Raw genomic sequence first — 25,194 nt, forward strand, 5'->3', positions numbered from 1 at the left:
TCTGCAGATGTTAAGGAATGCACATGCTGTGGGATGGTCTTTCTGTATGCTGTGAATGTGTTGCTACCACTGGTTAAAAAAGAAGCTGTTTGGCCTATGGCAAGACAGGTTAGAGCCAGGCGAGAAATCCAAGCAAAGTTACAGGGGGAAAAAAGGTGGAGTCAGGAGACGCTGCAACACAACCAGAGAAGCAAGATGCGATAGTATACAGGTAAAGACACGTGAGATAGATATATTAATAGAAATAGGTTAATTTAAGATGTTATTATTGAGCTATAGACCAAACAGTTTGTAAACAGTTAATATTAAGCCTCTGACTGATTATTTTATAAGCTGCTGCGGACTGGAACTTCCAGTTACAATTTGCACCCAACATGAGGCACGAACCCAGGACCCTGAGATTAAGAGTCTCATGCTCTACCAACTGAGTTAGCCAAGCTTTTGGAAGTTCTTCCAGTTTGGATCAGGGTGGAAGGTCTCAATAACGTGCTATGGCTTTACCAGACCTGGGTCACTCTGATCTGACAGGGAGAAGGTGACATGATGGCCAAAGGGACACTCAATGAGCTTGTCAAAGATGCCTGGTAACACAGGAATGTAGACTGAGAGATGTGTGCCCCCACCACTGCCATTGAAGAATGCAGCTTGTAACTGTACTTATGCATATAGAAAGCTGGGTTGAAACACTGCAGGTTAGGTAGGCCTCGGCCTCTTGGAGATGCTGCCCATAGCTGCCAATCTTCCAGATGAGCACTCCATCACTGTCTGTGGATAGCTCCTCCAGCTCTCTCTGAGCTTGCCGTTGCTAGCTCACCAGGACACACATTTTAGCCAGATGTGCCTTTACACTTTCCTCCACGTGACGTGCCATTGCCAGCTTAGGGTACTGTTGGCAAAACTCAGGGCCATGGGGGGAAAGAAAAAGTTACCAAAAGAGGAAGGTCCAGGGGAGAGAAGAAGCAGGTAAGGGTAGCAGGCATCTAATTCCACAGGGTGATGGCAGAGGGTGTTGGGAAGAAGCAGGAGTTAGCTAGCAGGAGCCATGAAGGCCTCAGCTGTGCCAGCAAACGGATACTCTTGTCTAGGACTTCAAAGGCTAAAAGGGGCGGAGAAAGGGGCATCTCACCCTGTGCTTGCAGCCAGACTCTTTGAAAGGGCAGAGCACCAAGGCAGTGCTGCAGCTATCCTTCAGATGGCTGGGCAGGTTCTCACGACCCACAGTGCCCACGCCACATTAGTTGGGGCAGGGAACAGGCAGCTGTGGGCACTGGTACTGATGGCTCTGGATGATGTCAAAAACAAACTCCTTGGTATAGTAGGCACAAGGCTGAATGTTCTTGGGTACTAAGAAGTGACATGCTGACCAACAGTCTCATCATATGGGCATCACACTTCTCACGGTACACACTCTCTTTGGGGGCACATGCCCTCATAACTCTGGTAGGCATCTCCACTAAAGTCACAGCCACAGAATTCACACTTGAGGTGGCGCTTAGGACAGTCTTGCTGCAAGTGGGCAGGCAGAGGGGATTGCATTGAAGCTGCAAGTGTCCAAGTGGTCCTGTAGATGGCAAAGTGGCCCACTCCAGTGGCAGCCCTCCTCATTGTGAATGCAGCCTAACACCTCCAAACACTGGGCAAGCTTAACACCTGGACCTCCAGCTCCGGGTCTGGGAGGATCTTGGTATAGTCCAGAGGGAGCTAGTCCTCGGGGCATCTGTGGCTCCTTCCCTGAGGAACTCCTGCAGGCAGGTGTCGCAGAAGTGGTGGCCACAAGCAGACACCTGCACAGGCTCATGCATGGGCTTCCTGTACAGTGGGCACAGCAGCCGCGGCTTGGGCTTTTCCAGGAACTTCTAGTCGAAGCCGGGCGTGGTGGGCTGGCAGCAGGCATGGGCACAGCGGCAGCCCCACAGCCCACACCTCGCTCCAGCTCCGTTCACGAAGCTCACTAAAGAGGCGTAAAGTGGATCTCTCGAGCTCCAGGAATCCAGTTTAAGAGAGGGAAGAGGGATTCTATGAGCTAGGGACGCCAAGATCATAATGAGGAAACCTACAGAGACAACTGAACCAAGCTAGTGGGAGCTCATGAACTTTAGAGTCTGCATGGGACCTCACTAGGCCCTCTGCATAAGACAGTTGTGACCCCTGGCAGTGGGATCAGGATTTATCCCCGATGCGTGAGCTGGCTTTTTGGAGCCCATTACCTGTGGTGGGACACCTTGCACGGCCTTGATACAGTGGGGAGGGGCTTGGACTTGCTTCAATTGAATGTAGCAGGCTTTGCTGAATCCTATGAGAGACCTTACCTTTACAAAGGAAAGGATGGGGTGGGTGGGTTGGGGGGAAGGCTGGGAGCAAGTGGAAGGAGGGATGAAAAAGGGATCTGTGGTTGGTTTGTAAAATGAATAAAAAAAATCCTTAATAAAGTATACATGGTTGAGAGACATTGAAAGATAATTTTGATAATGCAAATTAGGATAGAAGGTGAATTAGGTACAACCCTTTAGATTCACCAAGATAGGATAGATAATGGAGTATTTTCTCTGAATTTGTCAAATGCAAGTGGACTATACATTGTTGATTTATTTATTGACTGTATATATTGTATCTAGTTATTATACTTATTGTATATAGTTTTCTTATATTAGTTATAACCTTTTTTAATTTTAGACAAAAAAGAGGAAATGGGGTGATACTTTATTTGTGCTCTAACAAATAACGCTTGCCTGAAAATCAGAAGGAGCAGCTAGCCATTAGTTAACCATAGAGGTCTGTAGGTGTGTACAGATAGACAGGAAGTGATGTGGCTGGATGGAGAGAGGAAGTGATAAGGCAGGGTGGAAAGAGGAGCTCATCTCTTTTTAGCTGAGGATTTTATAGAGAAAAGAACTAGTGGCTGGCTGCAATGCCTCGCTGATCTTTCAGCATTTACCCCTATATCTGACTCCAGGTTTTTATTATTAAGACCAATTAGAGTTTGCGTGCCATGCACATGCTTATTTTCTTTAAATTAATTATTAGAAAACTGAGACTCAAACAGGACATTTAACTTCATCACATTGATATTGACGATTTGATTTTTAATTTTTATTTTGTATGCTAGTCTTACCTTCTAGCCCTTTTCTCTCTCTTATATTTTCCTGTATTCATATGCTATTTAAGTCAAATATATAGCATACCTTAAAACATTTATGTTTGAAAAACTAATAAACAAGCAAATAAAGACTTGTGTATCTAATCACTTAAGTAATTATTTCCGAGAAAGAAATAAAATACTTTCCCAAATTAATATAATAAGGAATATGACAACTTTGCATCACTGGAACAATTATATATAATATTTTTTTCAAAAAATTATTTTATTTTTATTTTTTATTTTATTTTATTTTTATTTTTTCAAACAAATTTAGTAACTAATACTAAAAGCACCATTTCATGAAATATTGAAAGGCGTTTTCTAAAACTAAGGCCAGGGAAAACAGAACAAGGAAGATAATGATTTATGAAGCCAGTTTTAAGGTAAGATATTAAGTATTTTATTCAATTCATATACAATAACTTGGATGTGAAATAATTTCTGCTAGGGTTTGAATCTGAAATGTTTCACATGGGCTAATGTTCTGAATGTCTAATCCCCAGCTCTAGGTGATAATATTGGAGGCTTTGGACTCTTTAGGAGGTATTATCTACAGATGACTTGGGGTGGTCTTCCAGAGTCTAGCCTGGCTGTTTCCTGTTCCACTGTAACTGGAACAGTCCCTAACCATGAACTCCTACCACTATGACTGAGCAGATCCACCATGCTTTCCCTTGTGGTTACTACACACTGGTATTATATGTATTAGGGTAAGAAGATGACTAGATTTTGCCAGAGCATGATCTCTGTTTTTGATATTATGTCACACACATATATGAAGCCCTCAAGTATAAGTATCAGTACCCCTTACACATCATGGAAAAGAGGATTTGTTGACAGACATTTTTAAAGACTGACAAAGATCATAGTAAGATACATCACACAAGCCAGGAGATGTGGAAAAGGGTGAAAGTATAAATAATAAGATAAGAGCTCTCAGGGCACATAATAAAAAAAGACAAAATCCAAGTGCATAGTAGACAGTGCTGAAAGATGACATTAGGATTCAGAAGAAACTTGTTTTATCCTATTAGGAAATATAAACATGATTTATAACACTAATAATATGATTATAAAATGGTTTTAATACACTTATTATGAAATAATCTGGGTATTCTTTTCATTCTAATTATATCAACCTGCTAAAGAAAAGAGATCCATCCACTACTTAGACATTGGATTGTAATGCCTCATTTTACCAGAAGATGGTGGAACACAGCCAAAGCATATGAAAAGTGCAACTCTCCCAGAGTTCACAGCAATGTTGAATGATATTTCTAATCAACAGAATTGTCAGAATCTCCTCTTAGTAAAAGCAAAACGTGGAAGGATGATATGGTTGGTTGGTTAATTTGCTGGTTAGTCTGTGTGAAGCAGGGAAAGGAGAGTGGGGAACTTCAGAACTCAACACTGAAGAATAAATTTTGGCAAGTTCAAAATTATCAACATAGCAGAAAATTAATCCCATGAAATAACTATGATCATGTCAGAAAACATGTTTGAAAAGAGACAGAGCTGATTTTTTAAGACCTTTACAAATTTTCAGAAAAAGAGAATCAACTAACCACATCCATCCATTCAAAAACTTTAGCAGTTACAAGGATACTAAAGCAGGGTCAGGGGAGTGCTCAGAAGGAATGAGGGTGAGTATTTTTCTACTGGTGATAGTTTCCAGTATGTCCTGATAATACCTGTGCCCTTTCTCATTGTCACTTCTGCCTTTCCATCCCACTCACTCAACCTGAACACATTACCAAGATATTAAGATCCTCAGTGGGAAACTCAGTAGCTGAACAAAGAACTGTTGAACAAAGGAATAAATAAATATCTCAGAATTCATTTTTAAACACTTTGTGTCTGCTATATGTGGGCTATGAAGTTTTGAAGTTTCCCAGATCTGGTTAGGTCTTGGTAATAAAATATGATGAACAAATAAACCTATCCCACAGGACTTAAAAATGTAGAAGTTAAGAGCCTGTGGGAGTCCATTTTCAGATCCCTCATGGCTTTACCCAGCAAGTCTGCATAGAGAGGATGATTAGGACCAAGGGCCTGAGTGCAGGGTCTGAGATGGTCTGCTCTTGGCTGTGCTGGGGGGGAGGTCTTTTGCTCCACCCTTTGGTGTCTCTATAAATACCCTGGGGCAGAGACAGTTGGGGCCCGTTGGAAAAGGTTCCAGGCCTTCTCGAGGCTATCCTTTATTTTCTATCTGTTTATCTCCGCAATATTCTCCGCAACGAATCTTTCTATCTAATATTTCCTGCTGCTCACACTCAAGAAAACTCTGGGGAGCTGTGGGGTTGGTGAGTAAACGCCCCACAAGAACCAAAGTCTGCTTCTTAGACATTCCATCCTATTGGCTCCCTCATTAATAGTCCCTTAGGTACCATTTTGACTATGAGGATGATAGGCCAATGCCAAACCTCTTGTTAGAAAGTGATACATTATTTATTGTTTTCCATTTCCTGAGTTCCTGACTTTTCTTGTCCTAACTACTTGTCTTGTCTCCTAGTCTCCTCTGCCCCTACAGTCTCCGTAAATTTCAAACTCTGCTGATCTCCAAGGCTTGACCCTCCTTCCCAGGTCAGTTCCACCTCTCTACAATCACACTCATCTTTTATTCAGTATTATTTTCACCCAACAGCAGAGGCCTGCCTCTAGACTTAAAGGTGCAACCAGGAAGTGTATTAAAGCTACAAAAGAAAAGAAAAGAAAAGAAAAGAAAAGAAAAGAAAAGAAAAGAAAAGAAAAGAAAAGAAAAGAAAAGAAAAGAAAAGGAAAGGAAAGGAAAGGAAAGGAAAGGAAAGGAAAGGAAAGGAAAGGAAAGGAAAGGAAAGGAAAGGAAAGGAAAGGAAAGGAAAGGAAAGGAAAAAGCATCTCAAGGCAGTCTCTATGGAAAAGGAAGAGTAAGCCATAAGCCATATGGCCCTAGAAATGTCTGATACTGCACAGTAACTATGCATAACATGCATAACATTGTACCTCATTGTCTCCCCATGGCAGTGTAAGCAAACTATAAGATATCAGATCTACCCTTTGATTTTATATTTCTTGGAAATTAATTAACATAGATAGAACTTAAGAAATGAATTCTGGGTTCTTGAATCCACATCAGCTATGTCTATGATGATGTTCTATGACATCATATCTCCAAGCTTCAATTTCCTCACATAGTTTATCTCAGTAAATGTTAGGTTAGCATTACATGGCTACATGTTATAACATGTTTTGATTTGTGTTTGATTTTCTAAGACATGGACATGCTATGTAGTATAAGGTAGCCTCAATTTTAAGATTGCCCTGCCTTAGCCTCCCAAGTACTTAGGATGTGTTTGCCAGAATCTCAGGTGTATATAAGAGTGTGCTACCATCACATATTATTTATATTTTTAAAATCTCTTTTCTGGTTTTAAGAAATATGAAACTGCCAGCATTTACTATTGTTTTACTTTTTTTTTTTTTTTTTTTTTTTTGGTTTTTCGAGACAGGGTTTCTCTGCGTAGCTTTGTGCCTTTCCTGGAGCTCACTTGGTAGCCCAGGCTGGCCTCGAACTCACAGAGATCCGCCTGGCTCTGCCTCCCGAGTGCTGGGATTAAAGGCGTGCGCCACCACCACCCGGCTTATTGTTTTACTTATTATTTTGAAGATTTTTAATGGCCAATCAGCAAAATAACCAATTAATAAGAAACTAGTTCCAAGTTCATCAATGTCCTGCAAGAATCCCATAGTATTCCAGTAGTTAAGTTACTAATTATTCAATAGCCAATCTGCCTGGAAAATGAAGATGTCTGTCCTCTGACCAAAACAGTTATGTCTGAGATGCATTAATTTTTGTGTGGTAATCAAGGTCTTTCAATACTTCTGAAAGCCATTTATTATTCTCATTATAAAAGTAAGTAAGTACTTTCCATGCTTATATACAACATGTTTATATACATGTTTATATACAACATGTTATAAAAGTAAGTAAGTACTCTCCATGCTTATATACAACTATCTGTAAGTTTCTATACTATTAATTCACTTTCCTACTTGGATTCTAGAGAAAGGATGTATTTTACAAAATGTACCATACTTGAAATTCTAGTTATCAACCAGATGACTTTTCAATGGAAAATTATTACTTTATAGTACTGCAGATCAAAATGGGCCATTAAGACTAATATCAAGCTCTCACCAAAGCCATGTTCCTTCTGGTAGCTCTGAAGAAAAATTTGCTCTTTGCTTGTCTGTATCAGTTAGGGTTTCTATTGCTATGACAAAACATCATGGTCAAGGCAACTTATAAAAGAAAGTGTTTGATTGGGCTTATGGTTCCAGGGGGTTAGAGTCTGTGATGGCAGAGCAAAGGCATGGCAGCAGAAACAACTGAGCAGAAACAAAAGATCACAGTTTGATCTGCAAGCAGGAAGCCAAGAACATACTAGGGATGGCTTCAGTCCTTTGAAACTTCAATCTCTTCCTTAATGACAAACCTCTTCCAACAAAGCTATACTCCCTAATCCTTCTCAAACAGTTCCATCAGCTGGAGAGCAAATATTAAAAAAAAAAAAAAAAAGCCTATGGGGAGAATTCTTATTCAAACTAATGTACTGCCCTAGTATCTAGAGATACCCACTCTGCAGCTCATGATCTTTTCTTAAACTTAAAGCTCATTACTCCAGCTTATTTCCATAGTCACCTCCTATCTCTGACCAAGACCCTCTTGTTTTCCTGTCACAGGGCCATTGTGATCATATAGAGCCAGTGCAATAATCCAAAGGAATCTCTCCACCTTAAAATCCCTAACATAATCACATCTACACATTTCCTTTTGCATGTTAGGCAGCAGTCACAGGTTCTGTATATTAGAACATGGCCATCTATGGTGTCCACTTTCTTGTCTACTACACCTTTGCTTCCAGATTTTATGGTCACATTAATTTTCAAGTAAATGTGTACATTTAGAAATAATAAGACTGGTCACTCAGTGCTAAATAGACAATAATATGATGGTAGGAAAACACTTTTATGAATCTACCACTCTATGGTCCTTGGTGATAGAGACTAAATGTTCTTGTCTCCCCTAAATTCATGTGTTAAAACATGGATATATTTGAAAATAAGGCCTTAGCTTGTCTTAGTCACTGTTCTATTGCTGTGAAGAGACACCACAACCAAGGCAACTCTTAAAAGAAAAGGTATTTAACTGGGGAGTTGCTCATAATTTCAGGTTTAGTCTATTATCTCCATGGCAGAGAGCATGGCGTCAGGCAGGTGGGCATGTTGCTGGAAAAGTAGTTAAGAGCTCCATCCTCATCTGAAGGCAGATAGTGAGGGAGAGACTGAGCCTGGCATCAGCTTTTGAAACCTCAAAGACTACCCTCATTGACACACTTCCTCCAACAAGATCACAAGGCCACACCTCCTAATCCTCTCAAATAGTACCAATCTCTGATGACTAAGTATTCAGATATATAAGTCTATGGGACCATTCTCATTCAAATCACCACATTCAACTCCCTGCCTCCATAGGCTTATAGCCATATCATAATGCATATGTATTTAGTCCAACTTTTAAAGTCTCCATAGTCTATCACAATCTCTATACCATTTAAAGGACCAAAGTTCAGTGTCTCTGAGACTCATGGCAATCTCTAAATAATAAATCCCTGTAAAATCAAAATAAAAAAGCAGATCACATTACAAGAAAATGTTATTACAGACACCAGTTGTCTGACAAGTATGAGAGGTATCTCAAGGGGATGAGAATGCGGTACCTCACTGTCAGCACCACACTCCTGCTTTGTGGTTTGTACTGTAGGTGCTCTAGGGCTACAGGTGGACATTTTCTGAAGGAAGAGAGGCTGCCATAATAATCTCATAGAGGAAAAATGGTCAGTGCTGCATCTGAACTCTGGGCTGCTATCTTTGATATGTACATGGCCCTGCTTTGAAGTGGTTTGTTTCTAACATATTTCTTTCTCCCTTTTCCTTTGCCTTGATTTGGAGAGCCCAAGACTACTTCTATTGCTAACCCTGCTGAACAATAGATATGTGGATGACTGAAAACACAGCTATCAGCCTCTGAGCAGTGCTGAGAGGCTGAGAGGTTATGCTTCTGAAGAAGAGACTGGCCTCCCGTGACAAGGGCCACTCTAATGTCCCCTGTTTTGCATCTCTAGTCCCTTCTCTATCCCCTGCGAACCTGCCCTCAATAATTCATATGGTATGAATCCACATCTTAGAACTTCTTTAAGGGGGCTTAAAACCATAACTCCCTGGCTTTGACAAAAAAGCTGGGGTGTCCTTACAATCTTAGCACTTGAGATGCAAGAGAATCATGAGTTAAAATCTAATGTGAGCTACTAAAACCCTGTTTCAAAAAATCAAGGGCTAGAGATGTGAGTCAGGAGCAGAAAGAATGCTTGCCTAGAGCGTGCTGTATCCTACTTTCAATCATTAACAGTAAAACAGAAAAAATAATCAAGAAACCCTTTGGAATAAATACAGCAAAAGAATTTTTACATGGAATATTTTTTTTCCATCACAGGCAATTTATTTTGTTCTATTCATTCACAGTTAATACAGAAAATACTTGGAAACGTTTCCATATAATGTTTGACACAGAAATCATCAAATAGAAGTATACAATGTTGACAGGAAGCAAAACATTTATAATTTATAACCCCAAATGTATTTATAAATTAGAAATAGAAAGATCTACAAATGAAATTATGAAGGTTCACCAAAGTCATTTAATCTGTCAGTTTCTCATTCATTTTTATGTCTTAATAATATTCTATTGTATGAATAAGCCACATTTTATTTCTCTCCAGTATTTGATAGCTATTTGAGTTGTTTTAATTTTTTTACTATTAGCAACACACTGCTGTAAACCTTCATGTACATGTTTCATAGGTGCACATTTTCAGTAGTTTGAGGATATATTCCTAAGGGTAGAATTGTTGAGTAACAGAGTAACAATGTTTTGCATTTTGACCAACCACCAAACTGTTTTGCCAAAGTGGCACACCATTTTACAATCTCACCAAATCCTTGTTTTTAAGGCTCTGATTTTTATACAAAAGCATTCAATCATTCTGTCAGACCAAACCAGGAAAAGTAAGCTATAGTTCAGAGCTGTTCTATTCCATTTACTATGCAAAGCCATTCTTGGTGTTTGCAACTCTCAGCCCTTTTGAGTATTCTTGCAGTGTTCACCTTTTCCTCCACCACTTTTTTTTTCTTCTTTTTTTCTGGTTTATTTCTATCTATTACAAATGTATAAAAAATCCTCCATCAACGCTGCTGATAGCAGAACCTTGAGAAATATACCTTTGGTTTGCCTCAGAAAAGGAACACATATTTCACTGTAAAGTTTATAAAATTGGTGCAAAACATTGTGATAATGTTACAATACCAGGTTTAAGAGTTCAGTGACTAATGGGGAGCCGATGGGATACATGCAGAACTGTGAAAGCGATCTCACTTAGCCAGCTGTACGCGTAGACTATAAATCTACATTCAGATTATTTCTGAACTAAGACTATCATCTCAGTTTATCTGTTGAGGTCAACCAGGAAACCCTAGAATATACCTTGATTTTTGCAAAAAAAAAAAAAATAGGGGGAGGGGTTTCTTCAGCATTTCAGTCCACGAGTAACAGTATCCTAACGGGCAAAGTGTTCTCTCACTGTCAATATAGAATGAACTGCTGCTGGAGGTCAACTTGGGCTTTAATTTGCATTAGCACTTACATGCATAGTAGTCCAAATTGTTGACCTCATGACTTTAAAAAGTAACTCTAAAAAAGTAAAATGGCCCTTCTTGGAAGACTAAAGAAAGACAACCAGCCACAGTTGTAAAAAGTCTCATCAAAACAATATGCCCTTTTATGAATTACGCCTCAATTAAAAAAAAAATAGCCCCAAATAAGAAGCAGCTCTGAAAAAGAAAATATAACTTAAGATATTTGAAAAAAACAAGGTGAATACAGGTTCAAAAATAATTAAGATACATTTCCTTAAGGGTACCTAGAATTAGGCTTTAAAGAATTCTACCATTTCAAGTTTACCACTAGTTACTAGATACCTATTTACAAACAAGATGTTCACTTTTTTTATTCCTTTATCAAGAGAAAAATCTACCTTCAGACTATGAGGGTGGTGATGGGGAGGAACTAGAAAACAAGATTCAAACAATCCCATGCAAATATCACATTTTTCAAATGGAAGAACTCCAAACTGCACTAGAAGTTCCAATCACTAAGACACTTTCCATTGAAATGATTTAAGTACAACTACATGGCACCAAGGTTTAGGCCTAATATAGGCCTGACAACCAAGTCCTTGTTTTCTGGAAGAAAGGCCTCAAAAGTCCCACTCAATTCCACATAACAATACTTCAGCCTAAACAAGGAACTAAAAATAGCAAGTGAAGTGAAAAGGGCAGAACACCTGACCGGTTCCAAACAGGTAGATACCCCGGAGAACGTTATCTACCATCCCGCCCTTCTTCACTGCACTGCACAAGCTAACAGATTAAGTATCTGTTTTCTTACATTAACTCCCTAGGATATGGGTTCTGTTTTCTTATCCATTCTGTTAGCCTATGTCTTTTTATAGGTGAGTTGAGACCATTGATATTGATGGATATTAATGACCAGTGATTGTTAATTCCTGTTATTTTTTGTGGTTGTGTTGTGTTGTCCTTCCGTGGTGTATGTTGGTGTGGGATTATCTATTGCTTGATTTTTCTTGGATGTGTTTAGCTTCTTTGGGTTGAATTTTCCCTTCTAGTGCTTTCTGTAGGGCTGGGTTTGTGGACAGGTATTGATTAAATCTGGTTTTATCCTGGAATATTTTGTTTACTCCGCCTATGGTAATTGAGAGTTTTGCTGGGTATAATAGTCTGGGTTGGCATCCGTGGTCTCTTAGTGTCTGCATGAGATTTGTCCATGATCTTCTAGCTTTCATAGTCTCTATTGAGTAGTCTGGTGTTATTCTGATGGGTTTACCTTTATCTGTTACTTGGTCTTTTTCCTTTGCGGCTCTTAATATTTTTTCTTTGTTCTGTGTGTTTAGTGTTTTGATTATTATGTGGCGAGGGGACTTTTTTTTTGGATCCAGCCTATTCGGTGTTCTGTAAGCTTCTTGTATCTTCATAGGTATTTCTTTCTTTAGGTTAGGAAAATTTTCTTCTATGATTTTGTTGAATATATTTTCTGTGCCTTTGAGTTGGTATTCTTCTCCTTCTTCTATCCCTATTATTCTTAGGTTTGGTCTTTTCATGGTGTCCCAAATTTCCTGGACGTTTTGTGTTATGACTTTTTTGTCTTTAGTGTTTTCTTTGACTGACAAATCTATTTTCTCTATTGTGTCTTCAGTGTCAGAGATTCTCTGTTCCATCTCTTGCAATCGGTTGGTTATGCTTGTTTCTGTAGTTCCTGTTCGTTTTGTCAGGATTTCTATTTCCAGCATTCCCTCAGCATGTGTTTTCTTTATAGTCTCAAATTCATTTTTCAGATCTTGGAATGTTTCTTTCATCTGTTTAATTGTTTTTTCTTGGTTTGATTTGATTTCTTCCCATTTTTTGTTCGTTTTTTTCTTCCATTTCTTTAAGGGAGTTTTTCATTTCCTCTTTAAGGGAAGTTTTTACTTCCTCTTTAAGAGAGTTTTTCATTTCCTCTTTAAGGAAAGTTTTCATTTCCTCTTTAAGGAAAGTTTTTATTTCCTCATTGAGGGAATGTTTTATTTCTTCTTTAAGGGCCTCTATCATCTTCTTAAAGTCATTTTTAGGGTTGATTTCTTCTGTTTCTTCTGTCATGGTATGTTTAGGTCTTGCAGGTGTAGAATCACTAGGTTCTGATGTTGCCATATAGGTCTTTATGTTTTTGCCTGTATTTTTGCACTGGTGTCTACTCATCTTTTCCTCTGTGCGGTGCAGGTGGTGTCTGTGTCTGAGAGTGCCTCTCTTGTCTAATTTTTAGTCTTGGTTTAGTAGGGGTTCTTGGTTAAATTGGTGCTATTGAGCTGTTTCTTCAGGGACAGCTGATTTCAGTCGGTGAATTATATACTTATGATTCTGGTGATCTGGTTTAGTGGCTGGGTAGCGCCTTCTTCTGTGTTCCCAGGTCACGTTTTGTTCATTTGTCAACTCCTCAGCTGATCTTGTTTCTTCAGACTTCAAACTGTAGGCATCTGAATCCTCTCCCAGATGGGTTTCAGCTGAGCAGGGTAGTCTCACCAACACCTCCAAGTTGTTGGGTTTCACAGGATCAGCAGTTGGGCCCTGGGTTGCCCAGACTCGCCCTGGTTCCGACCCACGGAGATAGCCTCTTCCCCAGGTGTTGGGGCTAGGGGCATCCCTGTTCCAAGCTGTGTCCGCCCCTCTCCGTCCCCGGGCCTGTCCACCCCTGCGCCACCACCACAGGCCCACCTGAGTCCGCTTGTCTTCGCTGCCCGGCCTGTATGTCCCCCCGGCCTGTATGTCCCCCCGGCCTGTATGTCCCCATCAGCTGCCGCTGGGTCTGTCTACCTCTGCGGGCCGCCAAAGGGCCCACACATCTCTGCCGGCTGCCGCTGTGGGCCTACCTACCTCTGCTTGTCACTGCTGCCGGGGCCCATCTACCTCTGCGGACCGCCACCGGGCCTGTATGTCTCTGCCAGCTGCCGCTGGTCCTGTATGTCCCTGTTGGCCGCCGCCACCGGGCCCTTCCACCTCCGCGAGTCACCGACCTGCGTCCGCCTGTCTCCATCACATGGCCTGTATACTTCTGTGGACCGCCGCCGGGCCTGAATGTCTTTGTCAGCCACCGCCGCCGGGCCTGTCCACCTCCGTCTACTTATCTTCGCCGCAGGGCCTGTCCATCTCTGTGGGCCGCCGCCGGGCCTAAATGTGTCGCCGGCTGCTGCCAGGCCTGAATGTCCCTGTTGGCGACCACCGCCGCTGGGCCCATCTACCTCCACGGGCTCCTGCCACAGGCCTACCTGTGTCTGCTTGTCTCCACCATCTTGAATTACAACATATTTTGGAATATTTTTAAGTTACTTCTTTTCTGATTAAAAAACTACTGAGGATCATATGGAGAGCACATATCTTGAAAAACAAAAAAGTCCTTGTAAAAACTTTGTAATAATACACCATACCTTTTTACCCTCATATTTGTGACTCTCCATATCAAATCTCGGTTGACCTCATAGTAACCAATAGTGTTAGGCAAAAGTGATTCTGTTTCTAGATTCCAGAAGGAAGATGGGGCCCCAACAACAACTCTACCCAATCCAGAATGATACCATGGTAATCATCATCATACTACACTTCTTGCCAGAATTTCAGACAATCTTACTCATTACTCTAAGACTTGCTGCAGAACCTATAGTTAGTCTAACTGAGATTTAACTATCTGAGCTTTCTCACAGTACCCAACAGAGATGCCATCACCCCCTAAACTGCAGGAAGCAATTATAAGAAAACAACGTCCCTTCTCCCTTAGGTTTCATAATTCTCAGGGTTATGGATGATGGTTATAGAGTTGGGGGTGGAAGAAAATATTAGCCCCAGTATTCTCCTAATTGAAAAAAAAAATAAGAGAAAAGAAGAAATGGAATGGATAGGTATAAGATATTTTGGTAGATTATTGTATATACTAGTAAACAAATTTAGTAAAATAGCAGCCTTAGATAATTTGCACTGTTATGGATTCTTATATGTTGATACAAATGTAACTATTTTTATATTCCTCTTTAAGATAATTTGTATATTGATACAAATACAGAACTATATTTGTTATAAGGAACATATATTTCTACTCTTATTTGAAATATTTGTGTATTGATGCAAATGTAAATTTATATCTGTCATACTTTATGTATGTTCTACTTCTGTTTAGGATATATGGTATATTGATATATATTTAAGATTATTGTCATATTGCATATCGCACTATACATTCCTACCTCTGTTAAAAATATCTTGTGTATTGTCACAATTTTGAAGTCATCGTTCCTTACCATACATTTGCTTATAGACTGTTAACCTTGTTTACATGAAACCTTAGTCCTTAGGTTATTTCAGTAGATAAGACTTATAGATTTATAGTCACCTATGCTTGTCATCTCTATAGTTACGTTAGTTAGGTTATCCAGATTTACAGATACATAGGTCAGATGGACAGGTAATCTTCAAACACTTCATAGACCTAGAGAATATGGCATTTAAATAACTTAGAATTCTGTTGACGTGAGGCACGATTGCTCCTGGCAACACCAATTTGATCCCAAGCAAATGCTGGGCTTCTAAGACATTTACATTTGGAAGTTTGTCTTCTTGGCACAAAAGGGCCTACTGGGCAAAGAACTGCCCTTGCCTCGACTGTTGACAGTACGAATGCAATGCTGTCCTTTCTGGACAAGTGGGGCACGAGGAAAGCGACCACTGTATTCTGCCAAGACAGGGTAAGATGGTCTTTCAGAATTCCTGCTTCTGAAAATGGTCTGTCAAATACTCTAGGCCTGTAGCCAATTTGAATGCACCAACAAAGCTGAGAAACATTAGGTGACTGTCCAGGCTGCCAGCTGTCTCGGTCTACTCTTGCATGATTCCCGAAAGTTGCTTGCATTTCTCAGGTACCATTATATTCCTTCTCAGGTCTTTGATGGGATTGAAGATTAGCAGTTATAGTTGCAACTTAGTGTATATATATACTTATATATAATATATATTGATGTATACTTATATATAATATATATTTATGTATACTTATATATATACTTATATATAATATCTTAGATAGAACATATTAAGTATTAGATTCAGGTTCTTTAGGATAGGACACCCTTTGGAATGATCTTTGTAACATACCATTTACCTATGCTCTATACTTCTCTGGATTTTAGTATGTGTTTCTTGCTTGACATTGTTCACATTAATTGTAGTTCCATCTTATCTAGGTCATTATCCCTCATTACTCTTGGACAATATTTGATAACCATTCCTTTGTATATAGTCTTGTATTAAGTTAGAACCTTCTTATTTAGACAAAAAGGGGGGGGGGGTGTAGTGGGTAGCCATTCCAGCTTTGATCTGGAAGTTCCAACCCCCATTGAGGTTTTGGTAACTATCACGCCCACAAGGCGGGGCCAAGGGAGGGCCTGAAGACCCGAGATCTGGACGTGCTGTGCTCTCTTGCTGCTGGGAGCCCAGATGATAGAGATGCATGGAGGAGAGTTCTCCAGAGAATATTGCTGGACTACTGTTGCATCTTTCCCAGAACCCTCAACTTACCTATTCCTTCATTTGTAAGTTATGCCATTTAATAAATCTCCTTTTAACTATGTGGAGTGGCCATAATAATTTAACCAATATTCCAGCATTTGTTTATATCATTCTTTAACTGAACCAGGTGGAGAAAAACTAGCTTACTCTTGCTATAACTTTTGTCAAGAGAGAGGATGCCACCTAAGGAGGCACCAAGCATAGAACATCCCTTTAGCCTATGTGAGTGAACTGAGCCCCAGGACACTTCAACCACAGCTGTATTAATACAGAAGAGCACAGTGACTGGGATATTACAATAGAGGTTTGAACGATGGTAGGAGTAGGATGGCCCGCTCTGCAGTCACAGCTCATCACAGCGCCTACATCCACCCCAATACACTTGCAGTTTTTGTGATGGACAGAATCCTAACATGAGGCTTAGGACAAGAATGTATCAATCATCTCACCAAAAGGCCAGAGCATGCACTTAGATCCAGAAGCTAGGAATCTTAAATTTGAGTGCTCTTTGTATACTTACTTAAATTTAAGAATTATATCAAATTTAACTCTATCATTATTGAAGTAATGTTGAGGAAATGCTGCACTTAAAATCCATGTTCTACAGCTAGAAATGAGATTAAAAGTTGATTTAATCAAATCCCTTACTATGCAAACAAAGAAATTTAAAAAACAGGTTAGGTAAATTGTCATTAAAATTATGGAGTCAACATTAGGACAAAGATTCCTTCACATGCACCATAATTTAATGTTCTTCATGCTTCTGTATTAAAAAACCTTTCCCAGAAGCCAGACTTGGTAGTACACACCTATAATCATAACACTTGGCAGGCTGAGGAAGGATAATTGCCAGTTGGAGGTCAGCCTAAATCTGATGGTTAGATCCTGTTTCAATGCCGCTATTCACACATTCTCCCAGGGAAGTATGTCAAAGGATGAAATGTGCTCAGCAGCACCAGTATTAGGTAATTGTTATATTACATATTCAATGCCAAAATTTAAAATGCAAATATCAATGTGTGCTTTAATAGTCTTGGTCCTACTCAATGTATTTAATTTTCTAGCCAATTACATTATCAAAGAGATAGTAATGGAGCAATGTTAAACAGAGTCCTCTCCTCCCTATCCCACTTTACTTTTTCATTCACACTATTCACAGGGTGGTGCTGAAGATAATCATGGGCATTGCAAAACCTTTTCAGACCAAATAAGTCTTGCATTATCACTAATGGATGAAGGCACTTTTCAGATACTTATTTATCACTGCAACCTCAAATATTTAAGAAAAATCATTCACTCTTTGAATTAACCAACAAATATCAAAGAATCTACCATTTGTGTGGAACTGCACTCTTCAGCTCAAATAAAAGGAACATTCTTCAGTATTGTGAAGGGGACATCATGGGTCAAATATTTGCAAAATGCTAGCTATTTACCATTGAGACACACAGTAGGCCTAGACCTACAGGCACAATTTAGAATAGTGGAAATTAATGATCTCATATTAGCAACTGAAGGCCATCTCCCACTATAAGTTCCAGTGACCACAGCCTTGTTCTGGAGTCTCTGCCATTTTGGGGTGTTAATCATCTATGACTAAAGCATTCTGCAGTGCACAACAGGACAGGCAGCAATAAAAGCTGCATGAGAGAATCACTACTGGAAAGTATGATTTTCCTAACCCATCACATGAGTTTTGAAAACATTAAGTGGCAATGGAATCTGGCAGAGAAGCATGCATTATGATTTCTTTCTGTTTACTTCACCTTATGCCCTCCACTCCCACCTCCCATTCTCTACCCCTCACCTCCCATTCTCTACCCTCACCTCCCACAAAGCAGTCTCAAAACCAGCTTTGTAGGTGGTATAATTTGACACATCCCAATGATTGTATAACATAAGATCTATTACATTAACCTCAACTGCTACAAGCAGGTACTTTTTGAACATGGATTTTAAAATTAAATATGGAAATCATACATTGTTATTACTACCTGTCTGATAAAAGAAGTGAATTCATTATAACGAATTCTCTAGAAGAAAATATATATTGTCAGATTTGAATTCTATCACCTCAGGTGCATGATATGCTCAATGGTAGAGTACTCGCCTAACATGTGTGAGTCCTGGATTAGACCTCTAGGACTGTCAACATCATCAAGACACAGAGAAGAAGAGAAGGGAGGCAGGATGAGGAGGAAGAACAGTAGGTGGCTCTATAATTTTTATTCTGCAGGAATAATAAATAGTTTCACTATGTAGAAGAAAGACAACTGTGTTGTATGGTGCAATTATGTTACTAACTTGACAAGTGGCTTCACCTTCTGGAGATCAATTCTTATAAGTTAAAAAAATAAAGTTTGACTTAGTCTCTGAAGTCCTTATATTGTTGAGATTCCTTCCTATTCTAAGATTTGGGACTACTCAGGAGCAGAATTTAGAAAGGTGGGTATGGACTAGATCACAAAATTATCCTGTCCATAACAATATCTGATCAGCGTTGCCATTAAGCCAAGACCTGCCCATCCACTCAGACTCAAGTTCAGTTCACATCAGGCTGCTGTGCAGTTCTCTAAGTTTAGCAGTTACTGTACTGTGCTGCTCAAAGCCTAAAAGCTTATCCAGCCAAATGCTTCTAGTTTCTGGTCTTCACGCCTTATATATCTTTCTGGTTTTGCTATCACTCTCTGGCATTAAAGGCTCATTTCTTGGGATTAAGGGCATGAGTCACCACACCTGGCTGTTTCCAATGTGGCCTTGAACTCACAGAGATCCAGAGGGATTTCTACCTCTGGAATGCTAGGATTAAAGTTGTGAGTGTCACCATTTTCTAGCCTTTGTATCTAGTGGCTGTTCTGTCTCCAACCCCAGATAAGTTTATTAGGGTACACAATATTTGGGGGAATACAATACCACCACACTGTCAGTCATTATTGCCCTTAAAATTGTCTATGAAACAAGTTGTGCTAAGCCTATATGCGGAGCACGTGATAAGGTGTGCACAGGTATAGGAGGAAAAGGGAAAGCCAGCTGCTGTGTTTCATCAAACACTGAAAAGCTGAAGGAGAGACTAATTTCTTTGGTGAACATGATCAACATGGCATGAGGTATTTAGTTCTCATGACAACAAACTTGCAGTCTTCACTCATTTCCTACATGGGACAGCCATGTCTTCCTTGTATTTCATGAAGGTAGTAATGAGTGTTGCACTGATGGCTGAATGAGGGCTTGTGACATGCTCTGTCAAGTGCAACTTACAATACTGCTTTAATAATTTATTTACAACAAGTAAACATTGTTATTGCCATTGTACAGAAAATGGAGATGAAGAGAAAGAAAATAGACAAAGTTAAAGATCAGAAAGTAGGAAGGTTTAGAAGTTAGTCTGTAGGCAACTGCCTGAGGAAGGGACTTTGGAATTATGAGCATATATCCTGTTATGGGGGCAATTAAATCTTCCATTTTCTTTTCTTGTCTTCAAGTATATTGTGCTGCTGTGGGATGTCCTGTATGTCTTGATTGTAAAGGCAGTGTAGTTAAACCAATATGTATATTTTAAAGGTACCTTGACTTAAAAATTTGGATGTAAGGATATGTTGCTTTGGAAAAGAGGCTCTGCTTTTGTTTCCAAAGAAAGCCAGAGGCTATGGATTTGTTCCAGATTAAGATACATCAGGTTTGACCAACTAAGACCCCCTGAATGGTCTCCAATGACATCATGGCCCAGATGGGCCAATATCCAAAACAGTTTTAAGGCAACTGGCTCAGACAATACACCCTCACGGACTACTCCATAATCCTAAAATTTTCTTTGTGTCCCCATAAGATACAGCGCCCCCTCCAGCAGGAAGTAGTAAAAAAATAAAACTTTGCCCAAATTCTCAAATATATCAAACTGGGTTTGGAGATGGAATTGCCTCACACCTTCTCTAAACCCAGGCATATTGCTAAAAAAAAAAAAAAAAAAAAAAAAAAAAAAAAAAAAAAAAAAAAAAAAAAAAAGGTTAAGAGATTCTTCTGTCTCAAATCAGAAGAGCCCTCTGGTGTGGGACAGAGAAAACCAATATTTTTATTTAAAACAGGTTGATTATAAATGCAATCTCTTTTGAAAGAAGAAAAGGGAATATGATATAGATATGATAAGATAAAAGGGTAAATTGCTGAACCTATTTTAAAGAGCAACAACTTGTTTGAAATGTTTTACATTGGTATAGATTTTAGTTTATTGATATAAACTTAAAATTAACTTCTTATACTGCGTGTATATTTCTACTCTTGTTTAAGGTATTATGTTTGTACAGCTCATTTAAAATTGTAATGGATTAATTAAAAATAGATTAATAATTAGTCATCTATGATAATCATACTCGTAGCCATATTAGTTAAGTCTTCTAGGTATACATAGATATATTTCAGATAGACAGGTAATTTTCAAATACTTCAAAGACCTACAGAATATGGCATTTAAAATATTTTTAAAATTTAGGCTTTCTAGACAGTAAGACATGTCTGCTCCTGGCAGCACCAATTTACTTCAGAGAGGAGGATGGGCATCAAAGACACTCCATATTTTCTTCTGGGCAAAAATAGCCATTTGGGCAAGAAACTGTTCTTGCCTGGCCTGCTTGATCGACTGGACATGCAGGACCCATAGGAAGATGAGCACTGAACTTTGCTTAGCAAAAGGTCCTCCAGGTTCCTGCTTCGCAAAGGAAACTGCCAGACATTCTACAGGGCACAGAGAAAAGTGACTGAGAGACTATAGGCCTGTGGGCTGAAGACAGATGCCCCAACTTTATAGAAGAACTTTGGATGACTGCCCAGGCTGCCAGCTGTCTCTGTCTACCCTGCAAGACTCACAAAAGTTGCTTGCATCCTTATCCCATTTCTCAGGAAATATTATATCCTTCTGAGGTCTTCGATGTAGTTGAAGACTAGAGATAGTTATAATTTTCCTTGGTTATGATAAAAGATAAGTTAGATATGAAACCTTAGACTCACAGATATAGGATAGATAGGATATCTTCTTTAATTTTGCCAAATACAAATAGGTTAGATATTATAAATAGACTAGGTATTGTAACTATAATTCTTGCTTGATAATTGTTTTGTTATATGTAATTTTACTATGTTAAAGTTAAAACCTTCCTTTAAAAAAAGAAAAAAAGAAAAAGGGGAAGTGCTGTGGATGATTGTTTGATAAATAAAACACTGACTGGCCAGTAGCCAGGCAGGAAATATAAGCAGGAATAGAGAGAGAAAAAAGAAAAGGACAGGAAGGCAGGGAGGGAAGACACCAGCTGCTGTCCAGGGAGCATCATGTAGAGGTAACAGGTAAAGCCATGGAACACGTGACGACATATAAACAAAAATGGGCTTAATATAAGAATAAGAGCTAGACAATGGTAGGTCTGAGCTAGTGGCCGAGAAGTTTAAATAATATAAGAGTCGGTGTGTTTATTTTATAAGTGGGCTCCAGGACTGGCGGGGCTTGGCGGGAGCTTGAGAGAAACCCTCCAGCTACATTGTACTTCTTTTCACTTTTGGACTTCAGATTGGTCATTTTTAAGTTTGTAAAATATATTTTGCCTGTACTACAGGCTGTCTCCATGTTTATATACACAAGAGAAGTGCCTGCTGCCCACTTCAAAGTGATGTTATCAACTGCATAGTGACCCATTTATGGAAGGTATTACTGAGGATGTCAACATTTTGGTATTCTACTTCTCAGAAGGGAATTCCAGAAACAGATAGCACCCATTGTCTACATCACAAAGGGTGTTACAGTCATTGTTCATGCCATTTGTTTCAGAAGAAGCTAACACAGATACACATGTATCCCAAATGGTGTCCAGGAAGCAGCTGGCTGTAAATGGCCCTTTCCTTTTTCCTACCCAGCATACCATATCAGGACCACATGCTGTTCTCTCATTAACTACTTATAGTTTGTTAAGTTGTATATGTTGACCTATTTAAAATCATAAAAAAACATACAGATGATATTTATTGTCAGCTCTGTGAACTTTATTCCAGTGGTGTTTTATGTAGACTAAGTAGTCTGAAGTTCCAGCTTTTAAACAAAAATATCTCTCCTGAACTGCATTTACTGTTTCAATGTCACAAATGTTTATGTGACAGTCAGGAGTGACATCAGAATACCCCATTTCAGTCCTTCAATGTTTAGCTCCCACATACATTTAGTTTACAAAATGCAAACTCCAGAATGTATAATCGGCAATACAGATTCCAAACCATTGAAAACTGTAGATTCACAAACTTTTTTCATTAATTAACTTGGTTTGTGACAGATATACTCCACAAGGTATAACCACCACAAAAGAGTCTTACTGAAATTGTTTAGAGATCTATGTCAAACCTACGCTACCTTTTAGGATCAGACTATCATGTGGGGAAAACTAATTTTTCTCTCATTTGAATACTATTGCCATAAAATAAGAAAAAAATCTTTACAAATGTGTTATATTCTTGTCTATTTCCAGTCTTTAATACAGTTCAGTAAGTTGAAGAGGGCAAAAGAAATTGTTAGGGAAATCTCAGGGAGTGATACACTCCAAAGTCCTATGATAGTATCATTCCTAGGTCCTAAAATGGAAGCTAGAACCAGGTGTTTTTTAAATTGAAAATGGATCTTTTTACATATTTGTCTGATTATTGTTTCCCCACATCCAGCTCTTTTCAAATTCTCCTCAGTACATCATCCACCCAAATCCACATACTTTCTCTCATTAGAAAACAAACAGGCATCTGAATAAGTACATAAAATAAAAATAAACAAACAAGAATAGGACAAAATAAAAAAATCAAAAAAAACTAAAGAACAAACAAACAAAACAGAAACAACAACAAAAAAAACAGAGACAAAGAAAAAGCGCAAGAAACATATGGGACTGTGACACACAAAAGTCAAACATCCAGAAATCCCCAAAAACACAAAATTGGAAACCATAATATATAAGCAATAGACCTGTAACATTAAAAAAAATACCTAGACAAAACATAATGAGGCAAAATAATTCCAAAAACATTATTTAATTCACCTTGTGTTATCTGTATACTGCTTGGTATGGGGCCCACCCTTAAGTGTGGTTTGTATATTCAGTGAGGCAAGCAGATGTCAACAAGAGATATATTCTGTGTTAGCAATGGGGGCTTATTGCATCCTCTCCCAGCACTGGGATGCCATCTGGCTTAGACTTGTGCAGGCCCTGTGCAAACAGCCACAGACTCCATGGGTTCATATGTGCATCACTCCTGCTGTGTTGAGAAGACCTTGTTTCCTTGGTGTTCTCTGTCCTCTGCCCTCTCTCTCTTACAATCCTTCTGCCTCTTCTTCCTCAGAGTTCCCTGAGTCCTGAAGGAAGGGATTTGATGGAGGCATCCCATTTAGGACTGGGGATTCTAAGTTTTCTCACTCTCTGTAAATTGTGGTCTCTGTCTTTATTCCCCTCATCTACTGCAGGAGGAAGCTTCTCTGTGGTGGCTGGGGAAGACACCGATTCATGAGTATAACAGAATGCCATTGGGGATCATTTGGTTGCTACCTTCCTTTATCAGAACAGTACTTGATTGTCCTTCAGGTCCATGGCCTAATTAGTCTCATGTTCTTGGCCCCTCAAGCTGCATCTACCTCGTGAAGTGGGTCATAAATCCAATCAAATAGTGGTTGGTTACTACTACAACTTTGGTTCTACTGTTCCACCAGTGCATCTTGCATGAATGTCAGTACTATAAATAGAAGGCTTTGTAGCTGGATTGGTGTTTACCTTTTTCCTTTAGTAGTATGCAAAGAACCTTCCAATATAATGAACACTAGTCAGTAGAGGTCAAGGCTCTAGGTAGACACCAGCTCAACTTCTCTATATTCAGTAAGTTATGCAGGTGTTGTGCTCAGAAATAGTATCTTACCATTAGTTTGTAAGTATCCTTGGCAATCACCTCAGCTGTTTGGAGCTTTGATGGGGTACCTTTGGCCAACAACTCAATTAGATGCAACCTATTCCCAGAGGCTTCCATTTGTGGCCAGAAATGTCTACTTGGGTCCCTGTCTCCCATATTATTTGGTGACTCCACTTAGATTTCTTTTATATATGTATACATTTTAAGAAGCTTCTTCTGTAGTAGGTTTCCATACGGCCCCTCAAATGGTCCTTAGTGTTAGCTGTCCATCTCAGTATTCCCTCCTTCTTTCCTCCTCCTCTGTTTAATCTTCCCATTCCAGCTTGTCCCCACATCCATTCATAAGTATATACTCTATTTTCTTTTCTTCTGGTGACTGTTCCCTCCCCCAAATCCTTACTCTATACCTAACCTCTGTGCTATAACAATTGTAGCCTGTTTATTGAAGACTTAACAGCTAACACCACATATAAGCAAATACATACCATATTTGCCTTTTGGGGTTTGGATTACTTCACTCAGGATCATTTTTTTCTAGCTCTGTCCACTTAACCTGTGAATTTCATTTTTTTTTTGAAAAAAAAAAAGCCGATTGATAATCCATTGTATAAATGAACAATGTTTTCTTTATCCATTCATCTTTTGATGGACATCTAGGTGGTTTCCAATTTTTGGCTATTATAAATTGAGCAGCATTGAACATGGAGAAGGAGGTGTCTCTATAGTAGGATTTAGAGTCCTTTGGGTTCGTGCCCAAAGCTGGATCTTTTGGTTGATCTACTATAAGCTTTTAGAAATCATCTTGGACTGGCAGCTGGGGAGCCTGCATGGGACTACACTAGGCCCTCTGAATGAGGGTGACATTTGTATGGCTTGATCTG

The 25,194-nt window shown here is 39.3% G+C and overlaps 1 pseudogene; it reads right to left on the bottom strand.

Moving 5' to 3' along the window:
- Nucleotides 1-624: 624 nt before the first annotated feature.
- LOC102915639 (TNF receptor-associated factor 4 pseudogene) lies at nucleotides 625-11,625 on the bottom strand (annotated as a pseudogene).
- Between the last annotated feature and the right edge of the window lie 13,569 nt (nucleotides 11,626-25,194).

The sequence above is a fragment of the Peromyscus maniculatus genome, chromosome 2 (genome assembly GCF_049852395.1).
Source record: "Peromyscus maniculatus bairdii isolate BWxNUB_F1_BW_parent chromosome 2, HU_Pman_BW_mat_3.1, whole genome shotgun sequence".
NCBI lineage: Eukaryota > Metazoa > Chordata > Mammalia > Rodentia > Cricetidae > Peromyscus > Peromyscus maniculatus.